General features: G+C 43.5%; 1 protein-coding gene across 3 annotated transcripts in view; it reads right to left on the bottom strand.

Moving 5' to 3' along the window:
- Positions 1-13,506, bottom strand: part of DOCK9 (dedicator of cytokinesis 9) — a 287,950-nt gene that overhangs the window by 174,601 nt on the left and 99,843 nt on the right. The window lies entirely within an intron of this gene.

Raw genomic sequence — 13,506 nt, 5'->3', positions numbered from 1 at the left:
GGGCCAGATCAACCTGAATCCAAACAGTGCAGTGTTTAAAGGAAAAGCAGACACAGTTAGGCTTCTTTACAACTACTGCTGAAAAGTGACGCTCATGGCACACAGAAGAGCCAGCTAGTTCGTGTGGCTGTTCTAACATTCTGCAGTCTGTTCTATGACTGAACACTGGAAGAGGAGACAAGCAAGCTGCAAAGAGGTCCCTGTTTCCTGCCCCTCCGGGGTGCAGGGAGTGACAGAGAAGTCTCTCCCTGCAGGACCAACCACAGCGCAACCACATTTTACCTGCTGATTCATGTAGGAACAATGAGGTCATTAAACATTTTCATGGGATACTACAAATCACAATAGCACTTAAAATGTGCTTTCCCAAAAACTTTGCTTTTTTTTTTATTATCTCCTCACATTAACAGTAGAGTAATTTCTAAACTTATCTCATAAGGGGGAAAAAAATCCAATAAACCCCTTAAATTCGGTAAATCCTTAAAGAGTTTTATTTAAGCATTATAGGGAAAAAATCTCACTGAAGTTGGGATTAAGTCTCGCCCTGCACGCCTGCTGTAGAGCTCTTCCCACTTGCTCTGCTTAACTGAACTGAAATGAGTGGGGCTGGGGGGAGCACTTGGTAACACAAGGTAACAGAAGCGGTGGCAAGTTATCCCAGAGCAAGCACAGGTGCCTCACCTAGGGAAGCACACACACACACTTCTATGCAAGATACAAGTCTGCCACTTTCCAGACAAAGTAACTGAGGCTGGGGAAGTGCAAGGGCTTCCCTCCTTCTTCCCACCAGCCCCAATTGTGGCTGCTCCCCTTCAAGAACTAACCTAGGTCTCCACCATTTGCACACCTGGAGTGTGGGTATCAAATACATAAACAACCACAAAGGACAACGAGTCCGTAAGGCAAATAAGTGGTCTCTATAATCATACCTTCTTAAAATATCAAAGTTCCCATCTTTCTTCTACCAAGTCTGTGATCTAAAACGAAGCTACAAATTCTTGAAATTTACTTGTATATGAATACAAGAGGATATGAAACACAATGCAAAGAATCTCAGGTATTTCACATGTGTAGAATTTAAATCAAAAATTGGAAAAACAGCCTGTAAATCAGAAAAGCAAGAAAGGATGCAGCAGAACAGATAAAGTGGGCCTAAGTAAAGGATGGCACAACCAACTCAAAAAATTCTAAACCGGGCCCGGCGTGACAGCGTAGTGGTTAAGGTGTTCACCTTGAATGTGCCGGGATCCCATATGGGCACCGGTTCTAATCCCAGCAGCCCCGCTTCCCATCCAGCTCCAGCCTGTGGCCTGGGAAAGCAGTCGAGGACAGCACAAGACTTTGGGACCCTGCACCTGTGTGGGAGACCCAGAGGAGGCTCCTGGCTTTGGACTGGCTCAGCTCCAGCCTTTGCGGCTGCTTGGGGAATGAATCATCAGATGGAAGATCCTCCCCTCTGTATATCTGACTTTCCAATAAAAAATAAATAAATCTTAAAAAAAAAATTCTAAACAGCCCATCATCATGAAGCCACCACAATTCCTGAACTTTAACAAGAGAAATGCTATCCTTGATCTTCATAATAACTGAGCTAGAAATCAGTTACTTATTTGACAAGTACTTAAGTACATAGTATGTCCAAGTCCTTGTATAATTACTATTTATTTATTATGTATCTTCTTTACTTGAAAATTAGAGTAATAGACGAAGAAACAGAAAGATCTTCTATCTGCTGGTTCACTCCCCAGATAGTCACAGCAACTGGGGCTGGGCCACAGGGAAGCCAGGAGACTGAACTCCATCCGGATCTCCCACATGGGTAGCAGGGGCCCAAATACTTGAGTCATCTTCTGATGCTTTCCCAGAAGCATTAGTAGGGAGTTGGAATAGAAGCAAAGCAGACTGGACTTGCGTTGATGCTCTAATAAGGGATACCGCTACACCACATTGTTGGCCACGACACTAATTTATTTAATCCACATAATGTTTCTAATAATCATGCCTCTCCCAATATCACAGACGACAGAAATGTTAGATAGCAATAAAGACCCAGGATACAAATTCTCGACCATAAAACTACCTTAAACCAGTTGTTAATCTAAAAAGGGTCTGAATAGTTTATAAGTAGTGCTGGTTACCAGACAGCTATTAAAGATCATGGCAGAATCTACATACAATTCCATCAAGGGACTTGAGGGGAGAGATAAAAAGGTCTTAAAATAATCTTCATGTGTTGGTCCACGCCAAGTGTCCATTTGGTGGTAACAATTCCTGCGTTGCTGTTGTTACTCCTTCAGCTTGAAGAAATGCACTTAGTTTTCAATTCAGGACTTGGTGCGATCTAAAATGACAACCCCAACTGTTGCTACAGCACATTACAAAAGAGCTTTAGCAATTAAAAGTTCACCAATCGCCCTTCCCTCTTTACTGCTTGATTATGACAGCTGCCTTCAGTCATTTGAACCCACACGTTCATGCCAACAGCCAGCCGTCGTCTTCTTGAAGCTTTTCTGTTTTTCAAAAATTGGAGCAATGACTTCAGATCTCTTATACAGTTAAGGAAAAAAATCTCCCAGTTGCCTTGAGCTTTTGAATAGCCAGGACAAATGATTACTTCTCATAGTTTACCTCCTCAAAAGGAGAAAATACACAAAATTATAAAAGAAGTAAATTTAAGTTTGTTACATAAGCATCTATCCAAAGGGAACTGACTAGTGTACAAGACCAAGTTTTCAACATGTTTACAGGAAAGTGACAATACACTGTACACAACTGCTCTTCCCCCACCTCAGAACATCACACTAAATTCCAGCAAAGTCAAGCAACCTGAGAGCAAACCAGCCGTGCGGATCTATCACCAAGTGGTCCCACTTAAAAAACAAGGAAATTCTGAGAGCTTAACTCAAGAGATGGAGATGCAAACTTCAGCTTTCCACTATGTAACTTCTCAGGCCGCTCAAACCACTCATGTTCTGCATGGCTCATTTTAGATAACTCAATGCTTTGAAATCTGATGGTCAAGGAAAGTCACAGGGTAGGAGATGCAACCTCAGACCCTAAACCTCCAAATAGAATGTGGTTTCTCTAAAGGACTCAGGAGAGGGACCTCTGGGGGCAGGGTAGCCACTGGGGGAAATGCTGCTTCAGAAGGTGCTGGCAAAGTTTTCCTATACAGCAGTTCAAACAATAAAGTCCATGTTGGACTTCCAAACACGTCCTGAGCTCCTATAACCTCCACCTCTGTCACATACCAACTTGTGTGTTGAATAGCAAACTCCTCTAGGAACATGTAGTAAGGGGATGAGGTGATAGTGTGAGAACACAGTAAACCCAATGGGGAAGCAAGAATGCTCCAAAAGCAAAAAGGAATGAAAGCTTCTACATACAGGTTTTAGTTCTCAAATTCTAACACATGTACAATTTATTCTGTTTGGGAAATCTGATGACTGACTCTGAGGAAAGCCAACTTTAGACTCTAAAACCCCAGGGCCTTCTTACTATGAAGAGTAACCAGCACTACACTAGGACGGCTCTGCACTGGTGCCCGGCATCCAGTTGCAACGGCTCCGTCCCCTTGGCGTCTCCCACAAGGAGAATTTGCTCCTCTGGTTTCCCCTTTGGGCTCCACTGTCACCTCTCTTAGGAAGATTTCCACAGCCTGTCTTCATTGCACTGGCCACCATTAACCTCTTCAGTGAGACGAGATTCACTGAGGGCAAGGACAGTATCTGAACCACCTTGAAGATTTCAGTTTCTCAGAGAGCAATGGCACGCTAAACACACTGGCTCACTGATCACCTTTAGCCCTAACGGGAAAGGGAGAGTTTGTAAAAATATTTGTACACATTTTCATTTGTTAAGGGCCCAAATTAAAGCAGGAGCTTTCAACCACTCATAAATCAAATCCCTGTGGGCAAATCACTAACAATTAAAATATTCCTTTCTTCTCAATGCAGAAAATGTTTTTCTGAAAAATTTGTTAGACTTTTTAAAGGTGTATTTGGAAACAGCACAACTGAACCTTTAGAAACTACAAATAACTTGTTTTTAGTAATGAGTCTTGACAAATGTTGATGTATTTTTTGCTATAACTAACAACTACAATGAATTACTGTATAAGAAATGAATATCAGTTATGTCAATCAAACATAATATTTTTCTCTCTTTATTAAGGACTCTTAGAATATTTAAATTATAATTATATATTATTTAAAAGATAATTAATTTCGAAAGCAAGAGAAAAATCCCACACACACACACATAGACACACACAAATACACTGACATCTCTGCCCCAAAATGATCATTCTTGTTTTCTTGATCTGGGAAATTACAAACAGCAAGTAGAAATTGATAAAAACTGTAAAAAGGAGCAAATAACTAAAGATTTTCCATAACGTATTGTTACTGCAGTTTGCTGGCCAAAAAAAAAAAAAAAAAATGGTTTCAGGAAAACAAGCTGTTCTCTAAGATAAACAAAAACATGGTAGAAGGTTCCAAAAGCAGGGAAACAGAGAAAGCAGGACAGCATCAGAGGCAATGGATTCAGGAAGACAGTGAGGAGTCAGTTACAGCAGAGTGCAGATGAGGCAACAATAGAAGTGCGGGCAGGCAGAGGTGGGAGAGGCGAGGATTTCTCAATGGAAACCCTCGGGACCTCTTAGAAGCATCGTAAGAAGGGACAACCCGACACAAAGTGTGATGTTCACCTCAGTTATTCTATCACTAGAGATTTAATCAAACCATAGGAAGGTAGTCTACAGTGTCACTGAGAGTTTTTAGCCAGGAATTCAATGCTGAATTTGGGGCAGGGAAGGGAGGTGGGCGGGAAGCTGAGCCATGACCTTTCTACAAATTATACACCTAACTTTGTGTGCCTGTTGAGTTCAACTAGTCCTCAGAGAGTGCACCAATGAAAGACCTTCCACTCAGAACAGGCTGGAAGGAAGAGCTGGAGAGCCTACCCAAGTTTTGAAATACAAATACCTCCAGGCTGGTAGGCTCAAATTCCACTTCAGTAGGGATAACATCAGCAACTTAAAACCCTTACATGGCAATCAGCAGTGGCAACCTGTGCAGTCTCCTTACCAGGTGGCTGAAGGCTAAGCCAGCTCGTCAGCCCAGATGGACAACTCAGCTCCAAAAACAGGGCCAATCTGATAGCCAGTAACAACTGCCTAGACATTGAGAAAATGGCCCAGATATCACAGACGTGCGAGACAACAAAGTCTGACTACCAATGACCCCTGATCCATGAGATTATTTACAATTTCTTCTTGCCAAAGCCTTCTCTAGTTTGCATGTTTTCTTGAAAAGCTTTCAGCAGGAATCAATGTGCCAGATGACGAAATAATGATATAGATGAAGATCACACTGAGGTTCTATCCTCCACTGTGTTACTCAACAGAGGTGTGACAACAGACAAGCCACTTCACCTCACCGGAACCCACCAATCTTACCTAGAAAATGAAGGACTTCAGTCCGGAACACTTTTCCAGTTCTAGATATCACTAACATTAAACTATGAGAACTTGTCTCGGTGACAGCACTTGGAAGAAAACAGATCACCCAGTGGAATGTTCAATTTCAAAACCATATTGCATTGTTATACACAGAACAAAAAGACTGAGAGTGGATATATTCCTGCAAGTGTCAGACTCTGATTTCCAAGGCAGCATAGGGCAGAGCTGAGAAGTCCCGAGAGAGGAGGCCAGCCTATGATACTGAAAAAGGCAGCAGTGGGCAGCCCACAGCCCATCTGTGACTGCTCTCAGGTGAGCTCATGTTACCAGGATGACTGAGAACAGGCCTGAAAGAAGTCTGTTTCCAGATGAGGACACTAAGCTCAGGAGACTCCTGTTGAGTGTGGACAAGCCCCAGGATGCAAAGCAAAAGCCTGTGGCGATGGGATGTTTAAGAAACTTCCCAGTAAGACAGCCCCATGCCCATCTGAAATGTGTTCTCATTTTTCCATAGCCTCTGTCACTACTCGGTGTTCTGCACTTTTTCAAAATTTACTTAAACTTCCTTAAAACCACTCTTACCCCTAAGAGAAAACAGCTCCCGCAGGCATGAATTTTTTCCCCTGGTTTTGGTCCCTGCTCTGTTCCCACATCCTAAAGCAGGCTAGATGTTCACTGAGGCACTCAGATGAATTCCCTGGCAGGTGAGCATTCCTTCAGCCTAGAAAGACCTTGTAGGCTCTGCATACCAATAGTTTTTCCATAAACTATCAATTCAATTTTTTATCATGATAATTATAATTCAACCAACAGTACTGGTAATTCATTTTCAAGTAAAAATTTACAAAGCCAAGGAAAACATTATGTGCCTGGGATTTTTCTCAGGAAATTAAACTACCAGTGTGGGTTACCAAAGCCTGGCCTCAACCTTGTCTGGCTCTTTGTTCCCCTCCTGTGTGTTTCTCCCCTCCATAGCAGTGAGTACTGGAAAAGGAAAGGAGGGGCTTATGTTTCCCTTTAGCCTGGCACCGCACTGTGTATCTGCAGACAATTCGTAAGTGTATGCTTCTAGAATAAATGACAAGGCTGCTACACTTTGGTATAACTTATTACGGACCTGATCCTCCTGGGAACTCAGATGTGCTGGAATTCTCTGCCTCTGCTCAGCACTCCACAAATATTGACACTAGAGGTCAACAAGTGTACTCTTCATGAGAGAAACAAAAAATTTTAAAGCAAGCATGACTTTCTAAACAAAATGCATCATTCGATCATAGCTAAAACACAAATAATCATTTTATCACTTCTCCCCATCTATCTCCCAAAACACCCTAGGAGAAAACACAAATTTACAAGTCTTAAGTTTGTCAAAGTTTAATAAAATCTTCACTTGTGTTTGTTTCTTTTCCTAAAGCACACTGTATCAGAGTTTACAAGGTGTTGGGGCAGTGGACCATTCTGACATCCAGGTGATGGCGACAGAACAAGCTGTCCAACTTGGATAACTCCTGGGAGACTCAGCTTTGGCAGTCAGGAAGTAGAAGAAGGTGGGATACCAGACACTGGATATCCAATTTCTGCAAAAAGGAAAGCGCTATGGGCCTCAAGGGGAAAGTCGACCAGCAGGAGACTGCACAGCGGGCTCTGGCATTTCCCCCTTCTGGCTTAATGTGCTTGCTTTTAGAAGACCATGCTCAAGTACAGGGACACCAGCCCCCAACAAGAATCTGGAAGTCCCCCTCTTAGAAAGCTCAGTGGGTTACATCCCTTCCAGAAGATAACATCAGCAGCAGCAAAGACCATGTGTCCCTTCTCATCCTGTGGCCTCAATGGGGGGCCGTCCACTTCCTCCTCACTCATTGTGACCAACTTCCTAAGTGAGCTAGTGGGACAGCACAGGGAAATCAAGGCTTCCTTCTGAGAGCCTAGACACCTTTAAGCTACATTAACTTCTTCACTGATACGCAACATACAATGGGCAGAGTTGGAGGGAAAAACAGTGGATGGAGAGGGTGAGCATCATGGAGGCCGTCAACATTTCCCTCTCCTTGGCTGCCAAATTAAAACAAATGTGGAAAGTTTGACAAGATGGAAAGCAGGGTGGTGACAGTGATGGTGGTGCGGAGGACCTGGACACCATCACTAATGCTGCCCAGCAGCTTAAAGGTACCTCTGCCACAGCCCTAACTTCAAAGTCACATCGTGGTTAGATTTTAAAGTCCACTCAGAAATTCAAAAACGCGTTAAGTAATGGATGTGTTAATCACAGTGGTTTAATCCTTGCATCATGTAAGCATATACCAGAAATGTCTCCCTGAACCCCCAAAATATAGTTATTTTCATCTACTGAAATAAACTTATCAAAAGAGATGATATGCAACACAGCAGGCTTTGTCTTTCTCTTCTCTGACAAGGTGAAAAACTTGTCCAGGAAGTCTGCTTAAAAACCTGGGGCTCTGACAACCAGGAAAGCAGTGGCTATGAATGCTAACGCCAGGTCCTAAAGTGGCATGGCCATTTCTAAGACTGCAGCTAAATATAAGAGATGAGGCATGGACTTCACACACAGCATCAGGAACTCAGCAGGCCCGCTCACCTGTTAAGCCCATGGTAAAAGCTGGAAGCATTGCTTTAACTGAGGTAGAAGGGAATAAGGAACACATTTACCAAATCCTCAGGTGGTTGACACATATCTTACTTAATTTAGGGCATTATGTAACACCGTAATCAAGTACTACTGATTACAGAAAACTAAATGGCCTAGTCTAACTTCAGACAGTCACTATGCTTTAGAAATCTGTCCCGAAATCAATACAGTATTTTAACTTTTATTTCAAACATAAGCTGTATCTTCTTTTGGAACACATATCTCTTTATGTGTGTGTGTGTACACAGACAGAGAGACAGAGTATACTGAATCTGTCTAAGCCCTAAAATATTAAAATATAAAATAAAAGGGAAATCAACATTACCTATGACTATATCTGAAATATGGAATAAAAGGCTTTCATTTTCCCCTTCTTTCTACTTATGTATGTTGCTTACACTTTCCCTAAGAAGCATGGATTACTTTAAGCTAAACACATGACCACAAAATCCACTCAACTTTTGAGGTCAACTTTTCCCCACTTGGGAAATAATGGCCACAAATGCAAATAATGCTTACATAGTGCGTGCTGTGAGGCCAGGATGAACATCAGGTGAGTAAGCTACTGCCTTCAGAACCAAATTGATTCAAACGGCTGGTGAAGTGATAAAGCAACGTAAGCCACTGCCTCCCATGCCAGCATTCCAAACAGGCACCAGTGTGAGACCTGGCTGCTCCACTTCGAGTCCAGCTCCCTGCTAATGTGCCTGGGAAAGTGCATGGGCCCATGCACACATGTGAGAGGCCCAGAAAAAACTCTGAACCCCTGGCTTCAGCGTAGTACAGCCCCAGCTGCTGTGGCCACTAGGGAGTGAATTAGTAGATGAAAGGGTTGAGACCTTGCCTCCCCTGTTCTGAGCAATTCTACCTTTCAAAGAAATCTTGAGCACCAAAGCATTCAGTAGACAAGATAACTTCCAATGAAATAATTAAATTAAAATCAAAATACAGTGTGCATTTGGCATGATGGCTGAGATACACCTTGGGACACCTACATATCCCTTCTCAGGGTGCCTGGATTCCCATCTCCGCTCTGCTTCCGACTCCAGGCTACTGAATACATGCACCTTGAGAGAAAACAGATGATGGCTCATGTACTTGGGTCCTTCCGAATCATGTTGCAAATCCAGATTGAGTTCTTCACCCCTGGCTTTGGCCTGCCCCAATTCGGGCTGTGTAGACATTTGGGTAATGAACAGAAAAACCTCTGTCTCACTGCTTTCCAAATAAAATAAACTTCTATCAACACCAATACCTAAAAAAAAAAAAAGCCATGATAAGTCAAAATTCAAAGACACGATTAAGGAGCCTGGTGGTTAAGAGACTGGTGTCTAACATCAGAGTGCCTGGGTTTGATTCCTCGCTCTGGCTCCTGATTCCAACTTCTGGTCAATGCAAACCCTGGAAGGCAACAATGAGGTCTCACGCAACTGGGTTTGTACCATTTGTGAGGCAGAGCTGGAATGCATTCTTGTCTCATAGTTCAGTCCCAGCCCGTCCCAGCTCCATCCCAGCCCCAGTCCCAGGCCAGGCTGTTGTAGGCATTTGAAGAGTGAACTAGCACATGGATTGTTCTTTCTCTCACTCTTTCTGATTCACTGTCACATGTGTTCTCTCTCTGTGCCTTTCAAACATAAAAGAAAAGAGGAACCAGCATTATAGCACAGTGGGTTAAGCCATCACTTGCAATGCCAGTATCCCATATGGGTAACATCTCAAGTTCCAGTTGCTCCATATCCCATCTAGCCCTCTATTAACACACCTGGGAAAGCAGCCAAGGACTGCCCAAGTGTTTGAACCCCTGAACTCCCTATGTGAGAGACATGGATGGAGTTCCAGGTTCCTGGATTAGGCCTGGGCCAGCCCCAGCCTTTGCACCCATTTAGAGCAAAACAGTGGATTATATGGAAGTTCTCTCTCTTCCCCTCTCTCTCCCCTTATCTCCCTCCCCTCTCCCTCTCTCATTCCCTCTCTCTCTGCCCCCTTCCCTGCATTCCCCCTATGGCACAGTGTGTGTAACTCTGCCTTTTAAAGAAATAAATCCTTAAGAAAAAAAAAAAGGAAAAAATGGTATCAGATGAATTCAATATTATCAACTTCTTTCTGCTTCAACGTCCAAAATGGCTTTCCTAACTAGTTACTGGGGGAGAAGCACTTTGCTCATACCTATGCCTACCACGGTCAGGACACAGCTCTTTGATTTTACAGATGAGGGAACTCCAAGGTTAAACTACTCCAAGACCAAGTTCTACTCCAAGGTTGTTACATGGCAAACTCACTGAAAGGATCACTGAGGGGTGATTTTTCCTTTCCTCAACCATAAAGATAAAATCAATACTTATTTTAATTTTATTTTAGGGGGAAGAGAAATAGAAATACTGGTTGGTTGGTTGTTTTTGACTGGTTCACTCCACAAATGTCTGACAGCCCGATCTGGGTCAAGCTGAAACTAGGAGCTGGGAACTCAATCTTGGACTGCTACAAGGCTGGCACAGACCCAAGTTCTTAAGCTGTCACCACTGCTTCCCAGGGCCAGCATTAGCACCAAATGAGAATCAGGACCAGGGGCAGAACTCAAACCCAGGTAGTTACTCCAGTGTGAGAGATGGGCTTCTTAAACTTGCATGCAATACCCACACTATATCTCTCTTTTATTATTATTTGAAATCCAGAGTTACAGAGAAACACACACACACAGAATGAGAAACAGAGAACTCTTCCATCTGCTGGTTCTCTCCCTAAATGGCCCTAATAGTGGAGCTGGGCAAGGACAAAACTAAGAGCCCAGAGCTTCTTCCAGGTCTTCCACGGGGGTGTATGGGCCCAAGCACTTGAGCCATCTTCCACTACTTTCCCAGACACATTAGCAAAGAGCTGGATCAGAAGTGGAGCAGCCAGGTCTCAAATTGTGTCCATATAAGATGCCAGCTTTGCAGACAGAGACTTAATCTGCCATGGCACAATGCTGGCTTCCCATACCTATTTTCTAAGCTATAAGAGGATCAGGATCTTTATATAGCACCAACAAACTGCAAGATTTGAGACTCCAACCCAATATACATTCCTCTTTCTCCAAAGATAAATATTTCTGGAGCAATCTTCATTGAAACCTTTTTCTATGATTTGCTCTGTGTGAACCTCCTAGTGGATGAAGTAAGGGACCTTAAGAGGAAATGGGACAAAGAAGGACTAAGAGTTTCCTCTAACTCCCTGAAGGAATTTACAGGCAGTGGGTCTCACCTCAGTCAGCACTTCCAAGGCAGAGCTGTTTTCTAGGTGCTGAACTGCCATGTCCATCCTGGGTCCTTGGGGCTGGCATGGCTGCCCTACTCACCACTCTCTGCCCCAAGCCTGTGCACAAGGAAACCTGTACTGCCTCCGGTCACCTCATCTGCATGCCTCCAGAAATGAGTCAGTCTGGAATGTTCCTCCACCTCCTTTTGAGTGTGACCAGTCACAGGACTGCTTGCCTCTCAAGGTTTGGCTGGAGGCCTCTTTCACAAGGCCGTGCCTTGAGAATACTCAGTCCCAAGGAATGTCCTCCTGTCTCCATGCTCAAGCTAAAATGAGGTAGGGCCAGACAAGACCCAGACAAGGCCTTGCTGCCTTGTAGGAGCTGCCAAACCAGTTGTGCATCATGTCCTTTTGGGATCTTTAAAATAACAATAATACTATATAATACAGGTGCCAGAACCCCACCCCAGAATTTCTGCATTGGAATCCTAAGCCAAGGCCCCAGGACCTACATTTTTCACAGCTCCCAGATAATATCTGTGCTGCAGGCTTCTGGCCATCTACGATTTGGAATCACTGGTCCTAATTAGTTATTTCTGACACAGAAAGAACACCTACAAAGTTAAACATAGAAACAATACAAGGAAACGTGGATGAGTTCCCAGGAATCTCTCAGTACAGGTAGGACGCAGATGACGGCATCTGGCTGGAAGGAGGAGTGCAGTTGGGTGGAGACAGAAGCTCAGTGTTCACTAGTCCTGCCTGAGGTGGTTGAAACCATGGAATAAATCTTGGTGAAAGGAATGCAGAATACATTAAAGTAGCAAAGCCTAGTATAGTCCCAGGACAAGCTGCCTGGTCATCCCTGCTGCGTCTTTGTCTGTGAGGCAGCTGAATACAAGAAATCCAGGAGGCCTCCAGGGAGGTCCTGGCAACAGATGTCCTATATCATGACATGGAAGACCACCCAATGTACACCCACTTGGAGAGTTTCACAAGTGAGAAGCAAATGTTTACAGCATGAACTACCGCAACTTGGCTTCAGCAGTTAAGCCTATGCCTTGTCTAATTAATACAGTATGAAGAAACAATGCTACAACTGGAAGAAGACTGACGTGTTCAAGTTGTCAGGATAAACTTCAGAGATGTGGTGCCATTTGAATGATGTCCAAAATTGGTGACACTCCACGTGTCAAGATCATCCAGAGTGTGCCCCTACTAAACCCCTGCTGCTCATATGGCTAAGCAGGTCAGTGTGAGTTCATTAAGGGCATTCAGATTTCCCCCTTCAACCACTCCAAAAGCACTCTTCAGTCTTCCTTCTCTCAGCCCATCCTGCTCCAAAGGCACGACTCGGTAAGTCTGGAACAGCATCTGACAATGTGCATCTCTAACAGGTTCCCAGGTGCTAAAGCTGCTCCTACTGCTCCAGGAAGCACACAAGGCAACCCCTTAAAGGATAAGCAAGATTTTGTCAGGCAGTGAAGACAATACAAGACATTCAAGGGAAAAGAAACGACACATAGAGAAACGTCTAGAGGATTGGAAGAACGCCGTGTATCTGAGGATCAGCATGACGGCCAGTGCAGCACCCCACAGGAAGGGAACGGAGTAGGGGAGACAGAGAGAGTCAGAATATTGAGCATTATACTCTGGATGTTGCCTCAGCCATGGGAACTCACAGGCAGAGCTTTCCTTCCCATGGCATATGCAGTAATAAGAACAATTATTGTAAAGTGAATGTGAACATCTGTTAATCCTACATTTACAAAATTCCTAGGAAAATGGCAGGTGTGCACGACAGTAACTTGATCATTATAGACCCATTAAGGAGACTTCAAAATCATAATTCTACAATCAACCAACCACTCAAGTTATTATTATCTCGTTTTGTGGTCCGAGAAGCAGTTTAACTGGTGCATAACTGCTATGAGTGTGTTCTAACTGGGGTTCACACTTCCCTTCAATCTACAAAGATGTCTGGGCAAAACAGGTGAAAGTTAAAAAAAAAAAAAAGAAAAAGAATCTGTTCCTAGGAAGAGACATGTAATTCATACGCCAAAATTGTCTACTTATTAACCAGGTTCTGGTCAACAAAATGAAACAGGAATGATTAACTACCTTGGAGACCTGACAAATTATGATGAAAAAAGGAAGATAGATG

This window comes from Ochotona princeps, chromosome 12 (genome assembly GCF_030435755.1).
Source record: "Ochotona princeps isolate mOchPri1 chromosome 12, mOchPri1.hap1, whole genome shotgun sequence".
Taxonomy (NCBI): domain Eukaryota; kingdom Metazoa; phylum Chordata; class Mammalia; order Lagomorpha; family Ochotonidae; genus Ochotona; species Ochotona princeps.
This window is presented reverse-complemented; position numbering and strand designations above follow the sequence as displayed.